The sequence below is a fragment of the Trematomus bernacchii genome, unplaced genomic scaffold, assembly GCF_902827165.1.
Source record: "Trematomus bernacchii unplaced genomic scaffold, fTreBer1.1, whole genome shotgun sequence".
NCBI lineage: Eukaryota > Metazoa > Chordata > Actinopteri > Perciformes > Nototheniidae > Trematomus > Trematomus bernacchii.
In genome coordinates, this window is record NW_022987477.1 from 3,406,561 (window position 1) to 3,418,168 (window position 11,608).

Sequence of the window (11,608 nt, forward strand, 5' to 3'; positions counted from 1 at the left end):
TTTCAGTTGCAGATTTTACGTTTTCAGATTCAAAACAATTATTTTTTTCAGTTTCAAATCTTGTTTTTTCAGGTTTCACCGTTTTTTTCGCCTTCAAACTTGATGTTGATTGGGGGGGCGGGGCTTGCCAAAGAGTAGTTTGGCATCCTGAGTGACAGCCCTCCCTCTGTCATGTTGCCCTCATGGATGTTAGGTAGCGTGAGAAATATAACTCAACACTTTCTATACACAATACTCCCGTGATTGGTGGGAAACCAAACTGATACCAGCGTCAAAGTTTTGTTAAGCGAGCTGCTGAGCATCGTAGTTCAGAATCAGATCAGAATCAGAACACCTTACTAGTCCCACAGAGGGGACATTTATATTGTTACAGCAGAAAAGAGCCACAGACAGTTTAATGTTACATAATGTTACATGCAAAAAAAAGTAGTTTTTCTCGATTGCTAACACACATTTTCTTTTGAATTGCTCAGTTTCTCAGAACACTAAACACAATTCACAAAACCACACACCCAAAGTGCAAAACACCTCATGTCTCCTGCTAAGTGAAGAACTGCACTCAAAACTACATAAACACTTACCAAATGCAAACTTTTGCACCAAATATAACACACTTCATTCATAATACTAGATGGTTTGACCACCCAACTACACACTGCTGAGCATAATCTAAAGCACTTTCATCTGTTATGGGCTATGCTCTGTACACAGAGGTTTCTGCAGAGAAAGATTGCTTGAGTTTACAGAAATACAGTAAATGAAGAAATGCAAATGAGTTGTTGAAAAAAATCACATTTTATTCAAAAATAACATTGTGCAACATGCATCTCAGCACATAGTTACTATGCTTCGGATCTCTCTAAGTGTGATGGCATTGTTTGCCAAAACCCAGTTTGTAACTGCTGCTTCCTGTGCCTCTCTGAAAACCCTTAGCCTTCCACCTGCACCTCTTTGTTTCTCAGTCCTTCAGATAAACAACAAAGATATAGTGGTTGGTCAGTGTCTGTGTTGCATAAAAGTAAGTCTACCACAGTACATTGTGCAGGATTTGTGTACAGTTATAGTATGCAACATGCCAACAATTCAATTACAGCAATGAAGTAAATACGTTTCACACAACAGATATAATCACTGATATATCATGAATTATGCAGAGCTACAAACTGGTAACTAACCTGTTTTCAAGTGTCCGGATTACAGAGGCGACAGTACATCGGCTTAGATTAGGCTGAACCCTCTGTCCAGCCTCTCTCATCGTCAAACCATGGTTGATAACATTTCATTTCATTAGAGAGTACTCTTATTTGTCCACGTCCTCTCCCTCCAGCTAGGGTTAGGGGTTAGGGTGTGTGGTTTTGTGAATTGTTTTTAGTGTTCTGAGAAACTGAGCAATTTAAAAAGAAATGTGTGTTACGTAGCAATCGAGAAAAACTGTAAAACACTTTTCCTCCTTCCACCTTGCTACATGTAGAGGTGAAATCTCTATTTCAGCCCTGATTTTGGCACATCCTGTAAATTAGTTAAATTTGAGCTTTGTGTTTTTATTTAAGAGTCGCTGTTCATTGTTTTTCATATAAAGCAGATTTAATTATATCCTATGGACGCTGATGTGTGGATGTTGTGTCCTTTTGATAACTTTGTTTGAGCTTGTTTTTAGCTGCATGTCTTTTTTTATCTCACTGAACAAAGTTCCTGTGTGTGAACTGGTTCAGCTGATAAGGCTGGTTATGAATCAGAGGGAGGAGGTGCAGACAGGGAGGGAAGGTGAACATTTGAAGTCATACTTGTCAGACTGTCAGACGCCATTTTACAGCTCGGAGCAGGAGGAGGAGAACAGGGTGAGTGTTAACACCATGACTGCTTTGTAACACATTCATTATTTACTCTGTTTTACTGGATGTCAGAAAATAACTCGGTTAAAAATCTGCGTCCTAGAGTCCAATGAGACTTCTGCAAGTGTTGTCAACTTTTATTATTTCCTGTTTTCTGATTCGTCAGAGTTACATAACATGTGACAGCCCAGCACAGACAAAATGGAGAGTGGCCTGAAGTCTGACTGATTTAATGTATTGTGTGTGTGTGTGTGTGTGTGTGTGTGTGTGTGTGTGTGTGTGTGTGTGTGTGTGTGTGTGTGTGTGTGTGTGTCAGACTGGAGAAGATGAGTGATTTAAAAGATGAGGAAGAGGACAAATCTTCAGTCTCCAGCTGTCTGTCTCTGAAGAGTGACCGGTCTATGGGTCTTCCTCTAAAGTTCAGTAATGAATCTGGACCCTCAGACACAAAGTAAGAGTTTCTCCTGTAAACTGACCTGAAGAGGATCCAGTTTGTTGGTATCTGATCATCTACACTGTTTAATGAAACCCAGTAGAGTACATTAACAAAGTTGAATTGAACTCTTGCTTCTTGTCATCATCAATGATAGTAAATAATCTACTAGTGAAATCATCCTCACACTCTACATGTTGGACTTTGTGTTAAATTAAAGGTAGGGTAGGCAAGTTTGAGAAACCGGCTCGAGATACACTTTTTGTTATATTCCATGGAATGCTCTTAACATCCCGATAGCATGAAGGAATATCTTTTTCGGCCGGCCTGGCTAAAGTAACTGGATGGCCTACCTGCCTGTCAGCCTTCCATCTGTGCACAAACTTATCTCGTGCCCTCATTGGTCATGTGCGCGTTCGTGTGTGTTGGAGGAGGGGCTCTGTGAGGAAGTGGCAGATTTTCTCCGGTTGTGTATTTTCAAATTCTAGCGATCTCGAGCTGGTTTCTCAAACTTACCTTTAAGCAAATAAAATACAAATATGTAAAACGTTTCACACTCAAATGAATTTTAACAACAGAAACCCACAACCACGACTCAAAAACTCTAAAAATCTTTAATTAGGTGAACAGTCATAGATCAAAAGCTGCTCTTTAAATGAACTAATGATGTTTAAAACATGTGTTGTTTTCTACTGCAACGCTCTGTACGTGGGTATGGACCAGGCATCAATTAAACGCCTGCAGCTAGTCCAGAACACAGCTGCACGTTTACTCACTGGCCACAAAAAGCGTGACCACATCACCCCAATTCTGGCAATATATAGCTGAACTCATCCAGCGCTACACCCCAACAAGAGCTTTAAGGTCTGCTGACCAGCTGCTGCTGATAGTGCCCAAGACCAGGCTTAAAACCCGAGGGCACCGAGCCTTCGCAGCAGCTGGCCCGAGGCTCTGGAACACTCTGCCCCTCCATGTGAGGTCGGCCCAGACCCTAGGGGTTTTAAATCTACTCTTAAGACACACTTCTTCTCCCTGGCCTTTTAGTTAGAGCAGAGCACGACTCCTGACTTTTTCGTGTTTTTTTTATATATCTGTTGTAATTTATTGTCTTTTATTGTGATTGTAGTAATGTGTTTTTATGTGATTGTAGTATTTATTACATGTACAGCACTTTGGCCCGACCAAAAATCGCTTTTAAATGTGCTTTATAAATGTGCTTTATAAATAAACTTTGATTTGATTCCACAGACAGAGAGCAGAGTCTACGGTCTCCAAGTGGTCTCTGAAGAGTGACCGGTCTATGGGGGAACCTCTACACTTCAGTAATGAACCTGGACCCTCAGACACAAAGTAAGAGTGATGTAATCTAATATACTAAACTGTTCTTTAATGATATCATGTGAGCCGTTTGTAAAGGAAACACGCAGCAGAGTAAGCTAACATTATCTAAGGATATTTCAATATGCAATTATATTATCATTGTATCTGTGTATAAAATGGTTTTAAATAGCAAAAATGTTGATCAATTCTGATTTAAAAACTATATATATTGTCCAAAACATTATTTACCAAATTGGGCATGTCTATGATATGTCTTTTTAAGATGTTTATTAATAATAGTGATAACCTGGTGAGCTGGTTGTGTTTAGCATTAGCAGATAAAACAGAGTTTTGTGATATTACATGTAGAGTCAATACAAAGACCCAGGGGTAGCCAACACGGTGCCCGCGGGCACTTGGTCGCCCGCGGGCACCGTGAGTCGCCCGCGGGGCATGTTCTAAAAATAGCTCGCCAAGCAAATCCAAAATGTATAAAATACACAAAACAAAAAAGGAAATGTAATTAAAAGAATCTACCCTATGCATAAACGAAACCTAAATCATAGCGAACTCTATCTACTTACTACAACTCTATATCTATCTAACACCCCTCCTCCCCCACAATGAATATCGACCAATCACGTTCTTGCTTGATTTGCGGGACCAGCGTTGCAGTCGCGAAGAAAAGGCACCTCCCCGCTGATTTTCCTTCTGGCAGAATCTACACAACACATCAGCCCCATTGAGCAGCCTATCATGCCAGCCTATACAACACATGGGGGGCAGAGTTTTACTCTGCGTGTTGCAACTTGCATATATATTTATTGCACTTGACGCACACACACGCATGGCGTAATTTCCACCTGGGACAGGGGGGAAATGTCCCCCGCTCTTTTCGAAATCCCGTTTGTGTCCCCCCACTTTACAAATATGTTTATTTTTATTTTTTTAACGCAAGCCGTCATCGCCACAGAGGAGCACACAGCCTCTGTGAGCGAGCGAGAGAGAGCGAGAGAGAGAGCTAGGGAGGGAGAGAGAGAGAGGGGGGGGGAGAGAGAGAGCTAGGGAGGGAGGGAGGGAGAGAGAGAGAGCTAGGGAGGGAGAGAGGGAGGGAGGGAGAGAGAGAGAGAGAGAGAGAGAGCGAGAGAGCTAGGGAGAGCACACCTTTATCTATTTAATATAGATAAAGTAAGAAATCATTCCAATGTGTATAGGAGAGTAAAAAAAACAAAAAACAGTTTGAAAGGGGAGTGATTAGTAAAATAAGCATAAATAAAAAGAAAGAATGCTATAGGTAACATAAGATAAGAATAAACCAGTTTAAATGATTTGTTATTGGTTGTGATCATATTCTAAAGATGTTTGGATTATTGAAAAGTATACAGCTCTCTTTCATCTGAGTGTTGAGAGCTGTATCCATCAATTCATCTGGTGCTCAAAGTGCTCCAGATTGATGCATTTCACTTCAACATTTAAAAAAACATCTTCCCGGGGATGAATGCCCCAGACCCCCCTAGAGGAGGTGAGGCCCCCCCTAGAGGAGGTGAGGACCCCCCTAGAGGAGGTGAGGCCCCCCCTAGAGGAGGTGAGGACCCCCCTAGAGGAGGTGAGGACCCCCCTAGAGGAGGTGAGGCCCGTCCACCCCCAAATAAAGCAGGTTCAAATAATTAAATTGCATACATGTTCTTTTAGTAAACACTGAAAACGGGTCCCACAGACCCAAACAGCAAACAAAGGTTAAAGGTCAGCATATCATCATGTTAAAATGTGCTAAATATATACACTGCAAAAAACAAAAAAAAGAGGAGTAAAAGTAGCCCCCGACTTGTTTTATTTTTTGAAAGTAGCCCTCACCCTAAAAAAGGTTGGTGACCCCTGAATCAATGCCTGGCAACACGAAGGAAGTGAAGATGTTAAATTCATATCACCTGCGTATTCGTGCAGCGTGACACATTTCAACTTGAGTGTAAAGTTAGTGACGCTCTGTTACAAAAACCTGTCAGTGTTGAGATGGTGCTCCTGGGGTCTCTGACGGTCTGAGGGGAATCAGAGAGGAGAACAGAGCTCTACAGCAGCTCATATTAAATCAGGGTTATTCATGTTCCTGTATAAACCAGAGACTGTCTGTGGTGCTAACAATATAGTGACTGCTGTACTTATGACTTCATGAAGTTACTCTGAGTGTTGATGGAGCAGCTAATGTTAGCCTAGCTTTAATCAAACCGGTCTCTTCAGAAAAAAACATTTAAAAAGGTTGTTATGCTCATTGTGTTGGAGACAGACCTGACAAAGCATTAACTCAGGCTTTTTACAAATCAGTATCATTCTGTTGTTATTTAGGCATTCTTTCCATATGTTTATTGCTATTAATTCACAGCAGATTCTATGCAAGTTGGGTTTATAGTGTACCAGGTTAATACAACAGGGAACATGTGCTCCTCTGGGTCATGAATCCAGACAGGATGCTCTTTGGTTTTATGATCATGTGAATTGTAAGCGGTCAACCTGATCACAAGGGTATATTATATAGATCTTTTTTAAATATCAAACTAGAATTTTCCCCCTTGTTGTACCTTTGGTGAGAATCAGCTCCACTAATGTAAAGTGCTATAAAGGATGTGTTGATCTCCACAGAGGGAAGAGGAAGAGTGGTGTTCCTGTGGAGGAGCAGCTGTCCGGCTGTGCTCTGTGTCAGGACGTCCTGAAGGATCCAGTCTCTACCAGCTGTGGACACTGGTTCTGCAGACAGTGCATCACCTCATACTGGGAGCAGCGACCACCATCAGGAGACCCCTCCTGTCCCCAGTGTGGAGAAAGACCCAGAACCAGAGCTGGCCTGCAGACAGCCAGTCAGACCAGCTCTGTACGAGGTAAGAGGCCGAACACATGCAGCGTCTTATTCCTCTTCCTGGTTCATTTGATTTTTTTATTAGGTATTCTGTTGAAGAGCATAGACATTAAAATGTTTATAAAACATTTAAACTCAGTCTGTTTTTATTAGTTTTATTGTTAGATTCTCAAAAGCATTTCCTGATTCTCTCATGTTCCCTTCTCTTTCAGCAGATAGTGGTCTGCAGGAGGTTTTAGATGAACATAGGCTCAGTCTGAGGAGGAGATGTGAACGTGTGACTGAAGGAACTGATGAAAGTGAAACCCTCCTCAACAGGATCTTCACTGAGCTCTACATCACACAAGGCCAGAGTGAAGAGGTTAATACCCAACATGAGGTGAGGCAGCTGGAGACAGCTTCCAAGAAAGAGACCCTCCATGAAACTCCAATCAAGTGCCAGGACATCTTTAAAGCCTTACCTGACCAACAGACTCACATCAGAGCGGTCCTGACCAACGGAGTCGCTGGAGTTGGAAAAACCTTCTCAGTGCAGAAGTTCACTCTGGACTGGGCCGAGGGTTTGGGAAACCAAGATGTCAGTCTGGTGATCCCGCTCTCCTTCAGGGAGCTGAACCTGATCAAAGGTGAGCAGTACAGTCTTCTCAGGCTGCTCCATGATTTCCATCCAACCTTACAGAAGGTCACAGCAGAGCAGCTGGCTGTCTGTAAAGTGCTGCTCATCTTTGACGGCCTGGATGAAAGCAGACTTTCTCTGGATTTCAGAAACAATGAGGTTGTGTCTGATGTCTCACAGCAGTCCTCAGTCAACGTGCTGCTGACAAACCTCATCAGGGGGAAGCTGCTTCCCTCGGCTCTCATCTGGATAACTTCCAGACCTGCAGCGGCCAATCAGATCCCTCCTGAGTGTGTGGACAGGGTAACAGAAGTACGAGGCTTCACTGACGCCCAGAAGGAGGAGTACTTCAGGAGGAGATCGAGTGATGAAGACCTGTCCAGCAGAATCATCTCTCACATCAAGAGCTCCAGGAGCCTCCACATCATGTGCATGATCCCAGTCTTCTGCTGGATCACTGCTGCAGTTCTGGACCACATGTTGACTACAGACCAGAGAGGAGAGCTGCCCAAGACCCTCACTGACATGTACTCACACTTCCTGCTGGTCCAGACCAAGAGGAAGAAGCAGAAGTATGAAGAGGGACATGAGACGAGTCCACAGCAGCTGACGGAGGCTGACAGGAAGGTTCTTCTGAAGCTGGGGAGGCTGGCGTTTGAACATCTGGAGAAAGGAGACATCATGTTCTACCAAGAAGACCTGGAGCGCTGTGGTCTTGATGTTACCGAGGCCTTGGTGCACTCAGGAGTTTGTACAGAGATCTTTAAAAGAGAGAGAGTGATCTTCAAGAAAACAGTCTACTGCTTTGTTCATCTGAGCATTCAGGAGTTTCTGGCTGCAGTCTACATGTTCCACTGTTACACCAACAGGAACACAAAGGTACTGAAGGACTTCCTGAAGAAAGACTGGCCCTATAAGAACGGTAAAAACACAGATCAGGATTACCCATCCCTAGATGTCTTCCTGAAGGGAGCCATGGCGAAATCCCTCAGAAGTAGAAATGGCCACCTGGACCTGTTTGTCCGCTTTCTCCACGGCCTCTCTCTGGAGTCCAACCAGAGACTGTTAGGAGGCCTGCTGGGTCGCACAGACAACCGTCCAGAAATCAACCAGAGAGCCATCAGAGGCCAGCTGGGTCGCACAGACAACCGTCCAGAAATCAACCAGAGAGCCATCAACAACCTGAAGGAGATTAACAGTTCTAAAATCTCTCCTGACAGGAGCATCAACATCTTCCACTGTCTGACAGAGATGAAGGACCACTCAGTACATCAGGAGATCACAGAGTTCCTGAAGTCAGAGAACAGATCAAAGGAGAAACTCTCTGTGATCCACTGCTCTGCTCTGGCCTACATGCTGCAGATGTCAGAGGAGGTTCTGGATGAGTTGGACCTGAAGAAGTACAACACATCACAGGAGGGACGACGGAGACTGATTCCAGCTGTGAGGAACTGCAGGACGGCCAGGTAAGTCCAGATGTGATTAACTTTATAAACTAATGTGGATCAGGAGTTTAATTATTCAAATAAACACTATAACATTTCTGCTGTTTAAATACTGAGAGCAAAATAAACCAACACTGTTCTTCTATTTATTTATAATAATAGTTCAATTGAACCGTTTCTCTCTTCATATTGAGTGATGGAGGCGACATGTCAAACACATGAAGGACTCTAGAGGTTTCTCAGCATGTGATCACACCACACAGCAGGACTTACAGTTATCAGTTATTATTACTTTCTAGTAGTTTCTTTATCATTAAACACACACAAGTTTTTATCACAATGTTTAAGAGTTTAAAATCAGATCTATATCAGAGCCCACCAATACCAGAGTTATGTCTTAATACTCATATAGTGAGAACATCTGATGGTATTCAGTTTCAAATATTGAAACTGTATTGGTTTGTTACTTGTGTTTGTGTGCACAATACATTTCCAGATGCTCAGAGAAACCAAAACATCCATCATTCACATCTAAATATGAACTAACATTTAAATATGTACATCTCTAATATTGTCAAGTGATTTATGTAATTTCTGTTTCTATGGTAACAGTCAGTGAGAGCAGGAGCACAGACATGTGATCAGATCACACTGACAACACATTACACTCTATTATTATATATAATTATATATCAAATGGACTAACAGCAAATCTCAATCAGAACATATGTCAAATATTTTGTTCATCAAATGCTTGAGGTCATTATGTTTCCTCTTTCTTTAACACATGTTGTAATATATGTGTTATTATAGACTTACTCACTGTAGGCTCTCAGATGCTCACTGTGAAGTCGTGGCCTCAGCTCTGAAGTCTGACCACTCCCATCTGAGAGATCTGGACCTGAGTGACAACACTCTGGAGGATTCAGGAGTGGAGCTGCTGAGTTCTGGACTAAAGAGTCCAAACTGCAGACTGGAGGCTCTCAGGTCAGTTCACTGACTGAACTTCATCTGTTTGTGCTTATCATTTTCTGAATTTGAAAAAAATACATTAAAATGGTTTCTTCCATTTTTGCTAATGACTAAATATTGATCAGAATAACAAAGAGAAGGTGAATGTGTGAGGGAGAGTGTTTGAGCTTCCTCAGACTCACTCTGTGCTCCATGAGTCCATGATTATCAGTGGATTGTTTCTACATCATCTCTGAGATTAAAGGTCTCCTATCATGCAAAAGTGACTTTATGATGTCTTTTCTACATTACTATGTGTCCCCGGTGTGTCCCCGGTGTGTCAGGAGACTCACAAAGTGATGTCTTTTCTACATCAACATGTGTCCCTGGTGTGTCAGGAGACTCACAAAGTGTCAGGAAATAAAACCCTCTCTCTTTTCCTCCGTACCCGTGTCTCTAAAAACGGGGGAACAACGGAGCTGATCCAGATTTGCTGCGTGATGACGACATACTAAAATGTGGGCGGGCTTTACACCCACGGGCCAATCAGAAACGTTGCTGTCAGAAACAATGAGATATGTTCTGAAAGTAATAGGGTCTGTGTTTACATTAGCATGGCTAACACTCAGAGCTAACCTGTACTGGAGAGAGCATGTGTAAAGAAGCAGGAAATCAAAAGGAACTCACCTCGTGGTAAACCTGAGAGAGAGAAAGAGTTTGAGCTCCATACTGTTTCAGAGATAATCCTTGATATGGTTTGGAACATGATATGGAGTTCAATCACGGCAGCATTTAGCTGAATCTGCCGGGTAATTCTGATCAGGCATTAGCCCCCCCTCCTCTTTTTTCAAGCTAAGGACCCGAACCTGCGTTTCTCTAACAGCTGAAACAGAGGGATATGAGGGATTTCTAAAATGCATGATCTGTTTGGTATTTGCAGCAAAACACTTCATAGACATGTTTTAATATATTTGTGTATATCTGAGACCCATAATATATGCCTAAAGATAGCATGATAGGAGACCTTTGAAACCCTGTTTAACTCTGAACAGATTATTAAACCTGGAGTTATTTCAAACAGGAACATTGTTTTCTAAAGTTACATCATGTTTTCTTTATTCAGACTGATGAGCTGCAGTTTGTCAGAGATCAGCTGTTCTGCTCTGATCTCAGCTCTGAAGTCCAACATCCATCTGAGAGATCTGGACCTGAGTAACAACGATCTGAAGGATTCACATGTGGAGCTGCTGATAGATCTTCTGGAGAGTCCAGACTGCAGACTGGAGACTCTCAGGTCAGTTCACTGACTCTCTGTTACTGCTGGAGATCTCATGTTTCATTAGTTATTCAACCTGATTCTTCACATAATTAACTTACATCCATTAAGTTGTAAATGTTCTTTTATTCATACTTTCTATTGTAGCTACTAAAGTAAGAACTGCAGAGATAAATGTTGACTGATTCTTAAAGGAACTGTAATAGATGTTAGTTGTTCAGAGTAAATCTATGTTTTTAATATTTAATAAACCATAGCGTCTGAATAAAGTTCATCTGAAGTAATATTAGTTTTACAGGATAAAGTTGACTTTCTGAAGAAGATATATGTTTTTGTTCCCATTCATTTCAATGTTGAGTAACACATCTGATTATAAACTGATATTTATCCTCATCATGTTTTCTTTATTCAGACTGAGGTACTGCAGTTTGTCAGAGATCAGCTGTTCTGCTCTGATCTCAGCTCTGAAGTCCAACATCCATCTGAGAGATCTGGACCTGAGTATCAACACTCTGCAGGATTCACATGTGGAGCTGCTGAGAGATCTTCTGGAGAGTCCAGACTGCAGACTGAAGACTCTCAGGTCAGTTCACTGACTCTCTGTTACTGCTGGAGATCTCATGTTTCATTAGTTATTCAACCTGATTCTTCTACATAATTAACTTGCATCCATTAAGTTGTAAATGTTCTTTTATTCATACTTTCTATTGTAGGTACTAAAGTAAGAACTGCAGAGATAAATGTTGACTGATTCTTGAAGGAACTGTAATAGATGTTAGTTGTAAAAAGTAAATCTATGTTTTTAATATTTAGTAAACCATAACGTCTGAATAAAGTTCATCTGAAGTAATATTAGTTTTACAGGATAAAGTTGACTTTCTGAAGAA